Here is a 12268-nt window from a genome sequence, read left to right on the forward strand (position 1 = left end):
GGAGGTCATAGCTGGGCTTAATATGTACTTACCTGGTGCCTGCGAAAAAGCATTTAGTACTTTTAGAAACCAAATCGAAAAGAAAAAAAGAAAACAAGGCAGGAAATAGTTTAGCCGCAATATGAGACCCACGGGTGTCCTAAGAGCTACATCCGGCTGGATTGTAGAACTGACTGTTATTTCATGTGTGGTTTATTTTCAGCAAAATATTGATACTCTTTTGTACCACGCGGGACACGCCAAATGAAATGAACTACACAGGATGAAATAAAGTGTAGCAATGTGAAAAGGGGCAAAAGCTTAATTCATCAAGAGGGACACTGTAAAATGAAATTTGCTTTATCGCATCACAACGGTGAAAAATTTGTCAATGAGTTATGTGTTGAGTCCTCCACCGTTGTCGAGACCGCGAAGAAACTACAACAAATATTCCCGTTTCGTCAGCATCCATTCATGCAGAGGTGCTCCGTATCGCTTGAGAAGTTCTGCATGATGAAACAACGACATGGAGAGCACAGTACGAAACAAAAGGTTTCCCTCAACAAATTGTGTAAACTTCGCTGTTTGATCAGCACGCCACCAGGCTCCAACCAACCTATCAACACCCCAACTCACTTATTCATCAATTCCACTTAGCCCACTTCATTCACATTCATGCATGCACTCATACACCGACGTGTAGTTTTTTTCCCTCCATGTTTAATAACGACGCGCCTTTTCTGTTTTCTGCCATGCTGGCTACGCTAAGCGGTTTTGCGGTGAAGTTGGTGAAGTGGTGATCGCAATTTCGCAAACGCCGTCGAAACGTTACCAGCAGTACCTGCAGCCTGGATCGAGCGCCCAGGTTCCGAGGCAAACTCGGAATTATGTGTCGAAAAGAACCAAGCACGCTGCCACTGCTACCAAGGTATGTATGTATTAGAAGCTTATTATTTGAAATCAAAGTCACAAGCGGTTTGCAAGCAGCTTAATAATGGCGCATCGGCATGTTACAAAGCAGCAATTTGCACCTGATCAAGCACCTATGCGCCGTCTCCATAGGCGGTGTGTGTATTCTCGCCAGTATTGCGAAATGGGCGCCTCCATCTCATTCCAATTCCATTCCGGTGAATTAGGCCGCAATTCCATTCCTTTCAATTCCTCGGGATGAAAAACTTAGCCCATTCCCACTCCGCGAATGGCCGGTGGGTTCGATTCCATTCCTGTAATTCCTCAACGTAGGAAAGGCATTTTGATAGTTTTATCGGCTTAAGAATGAACGCCCCATAAAGCTTTTTTATGCCATGAGATGCATTAAGAACTGCAAAAGTACGCAAAACACGTTACCAAGGCCGAGGGATAGTAGCTTGGTGACATATGTGGGGTCGAGTGTCATCTTGTGCTTCGTATCTTACGGGGAAAAGAATTTCGGGGGGGGGGGGGCACGGGCCCGGTGTGCCGCAGCGGCCCCTTCCTTATTATGTCAATTGTCAATGTATAGCGGTGTTTTACCGAAAATAAAATAGTGAAAATATGCGTTTTTCTCAAATAGTAATAGCACACAGATAGTGCCGCCCCCCCTCCGACCCACATTTCTCTCTCTCTCCACACACATTGTGTGTGTCTGTGTGTGTGTGTGTGTGTGTGTAATATAGAGAGAGCAAGTGTGACTTCCAAACTAAAATGTTTCATATAACTTTAGACTCTTAGGGGCCAGCACTGCGATATCATTATGACGATCTCTGGCGGGAGACTCCAGGTTTACTTTTAAAATTTACAAAGACGTCGGTCCACCTTATAACGCTCGGCTCAAAGTGAAAAGGGCCACATAGGCTGCTACTCACTGACTGCTTCACATAAAATCATTTCCCACAATGCAGGGGATCTGCCAAATTTTCTTGTTCTCATGCTTTACTTACTTTGTTAAAACATGCACCAGACAGGAGAGACAGGGCTAATGCTGGCACAGGAAGCTTCAGTCATGCCATTGAATTAAATTTAAGATGGCCAAACATAATTTTCAGATGGTAGCAAATACCATTTGCTACCATTACACCATGAAGGAAGCTGGGGTTACGACTTTTCCTGCCAAATGTTGTTTTCTGGGCAAGTATTTCAGTTGCTCCTCAGTGACTGAACTGGTAGTAAAACCCTTTTCTGATAAATAAAAGAAATGTGTGCCATCTTTTCTTGGCACTTTTATAGGCCGGCATGTCATCGGGTACCCATTTGTCGACAACCAAGAAATAACACCTTTTTATTGGTGAGCAAGTCTGCGAAAGCATTCACTGACCAAGTGTGCATAATAATAAACAGCACGAAAAAAATTACAAAAGGGAAGAACTACACAGGACAAGCGCTGACGGCAAACTGAAACATGTATTGAGCATAACTCATGCTTAAAATAACTAGGCTGCATACCAGGTGTGCATGAGGGGCCAGTTCGAAAAGAAGATACAAAAAACCGCAAAATTGAAAACTATCTGCGTAAGTTCAGATAGTCGAGCTCTTCGTCAAGCAAGGCAATCGAGGCCTGAGCGAATCGTTCATCGGATAGAGCACTGATGTGGGCAGCTTCCACAATTTCCCGCTTTGTTTGCCCCCTGTGACGATACAAAATGGCGGTGTTGCCAAACAGAGGAACACATCCACAATCATGACAGTGTGGCAACGAGTGCGAGCTAGCATGGCCTTTTAGAGAATTGTGCTCATGCAGGCGCACATTAACGCAGTGCCCCGTCTGCCCAATGTACACATTCACGAACTATCCATACCAACTAACCTAGCTTACCACTCATTTGGCCAACTGTGTTGGGGATGCCTTGCATTCTCAGAAACATATCTGTTTCCTGGATACCACTTGCATGCGGTTCAAGAGTTCAAGACTTCTTTTAGCTATAAAGCCAGTGGAGCACTGGACAAAGGGCCCCACACACTTTAGTTTTAAGGTTCAAGGATCGCTATTAAACATCTACTTTCTTTCTCTTTAATTTGTCATAGCTTGAGCAGTCGCTTCAGTTGTTCATTAATGCAACATATTCTGCACATACAAATTCATTTGGGGGACATTTTCACTGAATGTTTCACTTGTCACTGGCCCATGATCCAAATGTTAAAATCCTGAAAGGAAAATGAAGCGGATATATACAACCCCCTGTGAAATAGCTGCCAGACAGGACAGCTAATAGTCCGTTGTCAGTGGACGCGCACACAAGTGAAGCTCTTAAAAACTATCCCGGGCCGACACCAGAGGGGGCTCTTCCCCCCATGAAGCCGTCCGGGGGAGTCCCGATTCCCCGCTGCCCCCGTGGTCTCCTATGGTATAAAATGCACCCAAATTATAGCACACGTGGTACATGTTGTGTATTGATAACACTGTAGTTCAGCACATCTCTGATATTCTGTTTCTTATTCTCTGCGATATATCAACTGTCAGAACACCTTTTTCTGCAGTACGTGAATTTGCCATAAGAGAGAACTGTCATGTATCACTCTCGAGCATTTCGCATTGTGTACGTGGGGGATGTCAGGCTTGTACGAAGGAGATATATGTACTGGGTCGTTCGTAGGGATACTAGCAATGTGCCCTTCACGTCTATGGTTAAAATAATGATGGTACCTACTGAGAGAAATAGGAACTAGTGCTCCAATCCACGCTGGTGCCCTCTGCCTCGAGTTTATCACGTCGTCGTACACTCTGTGGCCCGTAGGTTCCAAACTGACGCTTGTATTTGCTTTAGATTTATGTCTTGGAGCTTCGGCAACAATGTATTCGTGACTACATTGCGCTATTTCCATGAACCGCTATCAAATTCTTGGCGTGTTAGGCTTAGCAGGCTTGGGTAAACAAACAGCTTATCTGGCCAATAACGACAGAGCGTACCTGATGCTTTGTCCTGATCGTGAGATGGCACAAAGCGATAGCTCATTACACCATTCATTTGTTGCTCTGAGCGCTTTGGGTGAGCGTCAAGGGCAAGTCCGGATTGAAACGGCCAGTTGCGTCTGCATGGGCGCTGCCATGTTGATTTCTAAGCACAGTTACCGGCGGTTACTGATACAACAATTAAATAAGTATGTCGTAAATGCGATGAAGAATAAACATGTTACTTGTTGATGTGCAGCAGCAGATGCAGCAAATGTCTCAACCTTGCCAAATGCAAGTCAATTATATCTGGAGCTTTGACAGTGCTGAACGGTAGTGGTGAGATAGAACGGTAGTGGTGAATGGAAATGGAGTAGGCCAGCAGACCCTCCCTCATCAGGAAACAACCAAAGCACAAGCTTTCATGCTTGTACTTACGTATATAGTCAGTGCAGGCCTCACATGGGCCCAAGTGCAAGGACTTCTGACACTCATCAATGCTCTCTTTGGGGTAAACGTTCTTCCCTCTACTACCTACTCCCTGAGAAAGCTATGGGGTGTTTGTCAGCATTCCTTATTATTCTTTTGTAAACTGTGCACGAACATAATCGGCCTTTATTTTCTCCATGTTGTTTCAGAGCACACCAGTCAACCCGCTCAGCCCTTCCACCGATGGCACTTCTGTTGCGAATGCTCTTGACCACAGTGCTGGTGATTCCAGCCAAGTCTGCTATAGCACTTCAGAATTACGTACTGGGGAAGATTTACTTGCAGTTGGCATGTGCGTGGAAGAGGAAGCTACAGAGAATATGAGCCAAGCTGCTAGTGAGCAAGATGTCTTAGGTTGTGGAGATACGCCAAGCTCCAATAGTAATGAGGGTTGTTTTGCTGCTGAGTTGAGCGATAGTAGTGATACTGTTGAAGAACCAGATGGAATCGACAGTGGTGATGAAAGCATTGCACAGCCGCATGATGCTGATGGAAGTGGCAGTGAAGATATAGAAGATGATTATTTTGCAAAGTTCTTTGGAAAATTAGGCTAGGAGACCCTCCCTAATCAGGAAACAACCAAAGCACAAGCTTTCGTGCTTGCACTTACATATATAGTCAGTGCAGGCCTCACATGGGTCCAAGTGCAAGGACTTCTGACACTCATCAATGCTCTCTTTGGGGTAAACGTTCTTCCCTCTACTACCTACTCCCTGAGAAAGCTATGGGGAAGCAGAAAAGAAGCCTTAAAGGTACACTTGTATTGCCAAAACTGCCACGAGTACCTCGGCTTATCCTGTCATGCGAAAACTAAGTCTAGTGTGATTTGTGCCACATGTCATGAAGAAAAAAGATTCCAAGACTTAATGAGCTCGGGGAGTTTTTTTTTAATACTCATCTTGAAGCAGCAGTTGCATGAGCTCGTAAAACAAGTCGGTCAAGCTCTTCATGACAATTTGCTCAAATTGTCATCCGGATCCCAGGTGCCAGGTGTGTTTACCGACATAACAGGTGGAAGTCTGTACCGTAGCATAAGGAAACAAATGAAAATGGTGTGGAGCGATGTGACATTGTAGTTCAACTGTGATGGGGCACCTGTGTTCGACTCCAGCAAAAGCACAATCTGGCCCATTCAAGTGGTGGTCAATGAACTGCCTGTTTTGATTCGGTGGCAAAATGTGTTAATTACAGGGCTGTGGTTTCGAAGAACACACCCACCCATGAATGTCTTCATGACACAGTTTGTCGCTGAAGTCAACAGTATTGGAACACTAGTGTGGTCGCATGCTGGACAAACCATAAGATCGGCGGTACATGCGGTTGCCTGTTGTGTTGACTCCCCAGCAAGGGCAGCTATCCTGAACTGCAAACAGTTCAATGGGTACTTTGGATGTAGCTGGTGCTTGCAGCAAGGCGAAGTGATTGATGGTAAGTGTTCGATTGCATGACACATTTTGTAAGCTTATAAAAATGTGTCACCTTTATTTTCATGGCATTAATGTTATGTTGAAAATACTTTATTTATGATATGCTTGCATTTCTCAAGATATTCTAAATGATGGCTATCACATTCAATAAAATTTTGTGATACAACTTCTTGCAAGACCACAGACATAAGCTTAAAGAACTTGCATTTGTTGGGCATTTCATTAACTTCATGATTACCATGTAAAATTGCAATCCCGCCTACGTTACAGACAGTGACCACAGGTGGCAGGACAATGACGACAGTACGCAGATTGCCGTGATACTGAACGCCGTGATACTGAATAGCGGCGGCTTGAGAAGAGAAACCATGTGATGTGACAGCACGATACAAAGATTGCAGGCTGACGTCAGGTTACAACAAAAATAAAACTGGTTTCAGCAGTCTTGTTAGTTAGCTGATTTTCCACGATACTAAAAGCACGTATGTATGGCCAAGCAACAGGCGTGTTCTACTCTTAGGCTGCAATCCTAAACGTGCACTAAAGAAGCACTAAACCATTTTAAATTGACTGATTGTTCTTTGAGAACTATGTTTTTCAATTATTGAGGGCACATTATTTATTTAAAGAAAGGAAATAGAGGGGAGATTTTTATTTTTGGAATTTTAGTGAAACCACAAAGTAGATACATCAGTACGTGTGATGTCACTAATATTACAATACTGTTTTTCTATCGCAGCTGCATTGTCTCATAGTTTGCTGCGTCATGTCTGGCTTTTGAGAACACAATATAGCCCTATTTACTGGTAAAGAAATTTATTTGTCATTACCAGATGTCAAAGATATGAATGCAAATTAGCGCAACTGACAGGAGGGGACAGAAGAGAGGAGACAGAGCGCTGAACATCCAGCCTCCAGGCTGAAATTCAGCGCTCTGTGTCCTCTCTTCTGTCCCCTCCTGTCGGTTGCGCTAATTTCCACTCATAATCATGTTGTACCAGCATGCCCAATCCTACAGTCTTCTATGTTTCAGATGTCAAAAATTGTGACACCATGGTGGGCCAGTGAAGGAACTCTGTTGTGGCATCATCACCACTTGTTTTTTATGTCATTTTGGCACAATAACCATTAAAGGGGTCATGAACCACCCCTCGCGCTTGGCGTGAAAAACACCTTGGAATGAGTCGGACCCCTCTCACGAATATATAGCCGAAAGAATTTTTCGAAAATCTAAAGTAGGACCGGAGATATAACGATCGCAATATTTACCCTCTCAACTCGCTTCATTCCGGAGGAGAGGACAGCGCCGTTCGAGGAGCCCCGCCCAGTGTGCATTACGTCACCTCGTTTCAATGTTGTGTGGTCTCCTTTCCGCGTAACTTAGAGGTGCTGACAGCTGCTGCTGGCAACTCATAGTTCCGGTCGGCTGCTTCTCGCTGCGCGGTGTATCGCGTGTGGGCTGGTGTGGGGTCTAGGCGCTGACGCGAATATTTGCATTGATACTACTGTCGTCTAAGCCGCTGTGTTTCCCTTAGCCGCACGCCTACTGCCTTGGAAGCGCGCATGCTTACGTCTTCTGTGTGCGGCTTGTCTTTCGATCGTGCGCGTACGCCAGCAGCAGGCGTAACAGCACGCCGATGGATCCCGCGCTCCGAGCACGGATCGAACGTAAGACACGGGAAATGCGTTTCGACCCTTATAGTGACTCACCACTAAGGTCTGCAACTCGGGAACCGGACGACCCAGAGCCTCCAGGACCTCCACAACGTGGCGGCGACGACATGAATTGGTACGTGAAATACCGCAACACAGCACGTTTCCTTCACCGGGCAGTAAACATTTCGTCATAGTTCATATCTAGCATGCTTTGGATCAAGTGTTAAAATTGCCGCAGATGTTTAATTGCTGAAAGTGTGGTGTGTTCCCTTGTTTATGTCGTTCTCACAACGTCACTTTCTATCGCGATCGAGTCCGACCCGGGTCAAATTTCTTGATCGTGATCGACAATTGCAGCTCCGATGTGGCCTAACGACCCGGACAGGTTTGGGTGAGCTCGCGCGTACCATCGTAGGCGCAAAGCAGATATCATATTTGTGTAATAAGTAGTCAGAGTTGTAAATATAAAACATATTTGATTTTTTTTTAAGAATATATTGTGTGCCGTTTGTAGGAAAGGGTATTGCGCTACCCTACGATCGTCTTGTATTCGGATCGAGCAAGCTCACGACCGAAAGTGACTGTATAGCAGCACTCGATCCGGAGGCCCCATCGCAACCAGGGTTACTTTTTCGTCGCAGACGTCGTTTCGGCGAAATGGCATCGCGTTTTCGTGGCTTGCAGGCAGAAACCCTCGTGTATGTAATCGCTACTTGCTTGTAAGCCGCGCCGACACTGAACGGTGCTGTTATTGTGCACTTTGTGGCAGCTTAGAATGAGCTATACGCAACCGGAGCGCTTGTCCAACTGTTGCATACTTCACATTATAGCACTGCCGTTTCAGCTTCCAAACTGCACGTAGCTAATGTGCGCCTACCTCAGCGCCATGTGCGCAGAGCTGGCAGGCAACCGGTATGACAACGTGCAATAACCATGCATATGGTTATGTACTATGCAGGTGCACTTGTGGCCTGTGCTTGGCCAGCGAAAATGCAGTAGAAAACCTGTGCTGTCGGGATATTCCGAAAATAATTGAAAAAGGCAATGAAGACTGCATTACCCGTCATGCACACTTCACAAGCCTCTGTTTGAACCCGGCTGTCCTGGAAGCTATGTACTGGGAGGTGACGGAGAATGGCACTAACATCATGGGAGAAATCCACAAGTAAAATTCACCTGCTAAGCGTGTAGTTAAGGTGGCTTTCTCATGCATTCTTCTTGCTTACAGAAAATATCGCTTCGTGGCGTACAGGATGTTCACCAGGTGGATATGGAAGAAGCTTGGGAGGAACAACAGGGTTGTGCTGCCTGCTTGCGTTGTAGCAAGGATAAGGAAGGAGTTCCCATCAGCATCTTACGTTGGCTTCCAGTACCCCTCGCTATGAATTACGGTAGGGAAAGTACAGTTACACTTTCACGAACCGAGATGAAACGTTGTTTAGAGACATGCATTTGCATTGTCTGCTGAACTCATGAATAGTCATTAGAAATAACTATAACCATCTTGTGCATACAGTCAACCTTCACCACTCACTGTAGAACCGTTAAGAGAGTCAGTCGTTGAGTGCCATGATTTCTCACCTTAGTAGCACGGTGCTAGTGTGAAGAGTAAACTGCAATGTTGTTGCAGTTTGTTTACCCCATCAGGGCCCAAAAGTGCGTTTGAGAGGTGGGTACAAACAGCATAAAAATAACACTATGAAAGAATATGAACAGCCATGTCACAATATTTGGGTAAATTTTTTGAAATATTTATTTACAATAAGCCATCACGGCCTCTTACAGGAGAGGGAAAGGATATTATACAGTACTATGTACAAAGGAGTTCCACATGTTGCTGGAAACATTCAGCTGATTGACAATCCACAAATACACTTGAATTGAGCTGGTTACATTCAGTAATTGTACTGGGCAAAAAGGAAAACTTGAATAGCATACGGGTGATCAATAGACGGCGACACTCGTGCCGGCAGGTGCAAGTAGAAAGTAGGTTTTGGTTTTGTGGGGTTTAACGTCCCAAAATGACTCGGGCTATGAAAGACGTGCACAAACTAGGGTCTTTGTATAGTGTTTTATCATAGAGCCGGAGCAGAAACTTGAAGCATGTTATCTGTCCATGCTCAGAGAGCTTCTGAAGGTTAGCCCTGTGAAGTAATGCCATCACTGATGGTGTCCTGTGGTAACATGAACAAATAAACCTGGCTGCTAATTGTCATATCCATTCCAAGGGTCGAGGGTCGGGCTTGTTGGAATTCCATAACGGTAGACTTACAGCGCAAAAGCACAATTACAAGAAAGAGGATGAAACACTGCACTGTCTTACAACATAGTTTATTGCTGCAGCACTTTCATGCACTTATATGCAAAACGGGTGCATGCGCAGAAGGGTAAGAAAGAGGAAAACATTTTTGGATAAAATTATAAAAGAAGGCGTTCGTACAGCGTACATGCCGAAAGTAAGCACTATCAACTTCAAAAGGGGGCCGCATAAACTATCACGACCCATCCAGAAAGGTAATTTCACTAGGAGGGAAATCAATATAGCAATCTTTTCGTCATATGAAAGTGCTGCATAAATAAACTATGTTGTAAGACAGCGCAGTGTTTCATCTTCTTTTTTGTCGTTGTGTTTTCGCACTGTAAGTTTACCTCCATATCCGTTCCAGTTTGCAAGTAGCTTTTGACTGTGAGGATCTCAGATAATGGTAGCGCACTCTAGAGTTGGGGGCACTATTGTTTTATAAGTAATCAACTTTGCAAGGGCCGACTTCTGGCCTTGTTGGTACGACATATCTGAAGTGTAATGCTGATTTATTATGACGGGACAAGACGAAGGAATAACACGTACACAGGCGCTGTGTACGTGTTATTCCTTCGTCTTGTCCCGTCGTGATAAATCTACGCTAAACACTTCAATACATCAACTTTGTTTCAGGCATGGCATCTCTTAACTTTCGCCTTTAAACGTCTAGTTTATGTTGAGCCAAACAATAAATATTCACTATGTGCTTGTTCTAGATAAAATTAGAAGTAATTGTAACGTCGAGGCATTTTATCTGTGTACATCACTTAAAAACTCTTTTTCCTCGGCACCCGTTGTGGTGGTCTAATGGTTATGGTGCTTGACTGCTGACCCAAAGGTCGCGGGATCGAATCCCAGCTGCAGTGGCCGCATTTTCGATGGAGCCAAAAATGCTAGAGGCTCGTGTACTTAGATTTAGGTGCACATTAAAGAACCCCACGTGGTCATAATTTGCGGAGTCCTCCACTATGACGTCCCTGTGATGTCTGCCTTTAAAACGATTAATTTGTGTCAGTAAATCGTGACCGTCGTGCAGCAATAAGTTGTTCCTTCGCTGGTCTTTCAAATTCATCCGTCATGTGCAGGGGTGGCCCCGATGAGCTGCTGGCAAGGCTGCTCCGGTGTGAGCTGGCCTCACACTTCATGATCACAGCTGTGATGAGCTCGTCAACATACCCTACAAGTAAATAAAATGAACTGTCATGTCACAGTGTGACTCTTTTCTGTAAGTGGGCTGGCCATATAAAACATGTTACCAAGACATTATTAGAACTTGTTGTTGGGCTAGTTGGTTACTTGTCATATTGAAGGTACTTAGCGCAACTTGGCATTCACTGAAAAAACACTCTCATTCACACACGCATCCACTCAAGAACACACCCCAGACTGCGCGTGTTTTTTGAGTGAATGCCAACGTGCGCTAAGTATCTTCAATATGTTACCAAGGCAAACGTTATAGGCATGCATCAGGCAGTGTTAGCATTAGCCGTGAACGTAGTAAATTTCATAATAAAAGAATTTTGTTTCGGTACCATAGGTTGGCAATCCCTTGTATGGGGAAACAGTAAAGTGCCCCTTTCTTGCTTTGCTGAGCTTTACTTCCACTGCAAAGATCCTTTCCTGGTGCGAGCCTGATGCCTTGTAGCATTCTCATTGTGGTGTAGAACAGCTAGTTGAGTCCTGAAAACAAATTTAGAAGATTGCATGCTCCTTTTCAATAATGCCACATAGGCAGCCTACCTTGCTTTCATGCCATCTGGTGAGTAGGCCACAGATTTAGGTGCAAAGCGAATCAACAAGCTGTTGAACGACTCCAACGAGCATGTTTGTGCTGCAGGTGAAAGGTGGTGCAAATCGCTCAGCAAGCGAGGGCTTTCCAATATTGATCTCAGTTTCTGGAAGGCAGGTGAATCTGCTTGCAAAAGACACATTGAAACATGTTAAATTTACCTGCAAGGAGGCATTTGCATGAAAAGATGAACTTGGCATATTTGGGAAGCATTATGATGTGAAAGCATTTAATGCTTATTATGAAATAATCAACGCTTGCTTATTTTAGTACTGAACTAAAGAACCACAGCATTTTTCTGGCATGTATAATAGCTGCTGCCTGAAATCTTACAGGAGCACGTGCTTCATTGTGGAAATTATAAATGGTGTTGGTGCATGTAGGATGACCACTCATCCCGTGACTTGCGGGACTGTCCCGCATGAAGGGCTTTTGTCCAGCGTCCCGCAAGAGGTATGAAAATCTTCAAAGATGTCCCGCATTTCGCACTTGATTATTATTGTCAGCAGGACTTTGTGTTCGGCTGTACGATAATTGGGTGCAAGCATACAAAAACGTCAGCTCGTCACACGGCTGGTGCACGGTGGCGACAAATGCTTTGACTGTGGTGGCTGAGCATTCCAGTGACTAATGCTTCCGCAGAGGGACCTTTTTCACTCACGCCGGTACCAGTGACTTAGCTGATGCAGCGTGGATCTGATCAAGGCTGAAATATTGGTAAAGGCACACTATGAACAATCCTGCTAGGACTTCTACTAGTT

General features: G+C 44.7%; 2 long non-coding RNA genes across 2 annotated transcripts; one reads left to right on the forward strand and one right to left on the reverse strand.

The window, feature by feature from the left end:
* The first annotated feature begins 6894 nt into the window (after window positions 1–6894).
* Window positions 6895–11240, forward strand: LOC119399412 (uncharacterized). The gene is made up of 3 exons (XR_007416852.1): window positions 6895–7549; window positions 8375–8807; window positions 10804–11240. It is a non-coding gene; the product is annotated as an uncharacterized LOC119399412 (long non-coding RNA).
* Window positions 10757–11941, reverse strand: LOC125759275 (uncharacterized). Its single transcript, XR_007416854.1, has 3 exons — window positions 11459–11941; window positions 11251–11398; window positions 10757–10895 (listed from the first exon to the last, which is right to left on the reverse strand). It is a non-coding gene; the product is annotated as an uncharacterized LOC125759275 (long non-coding RNA).
* Between the last annotated feature and the right edge of the window lie 327 nt (window positions 11942–12268).

The sequence above is a fragment of the Rhipicephalus sanguineus genome, chromosome 7 (genome assembly GCF_013339695.2).
Source record: "Rhipicephalus sanguineus isolate Rsan-2018 chromosome 7, BIME_Rsan_1.4, whole genome shotgun sequence".
Taxonomy (NCBI): Eukaryota; Metazoa; Arthropoda; class Arachnida; order Ixodida; family Ixodidae; genus Rhipicephalus; species Rhipicephalus sanguineus.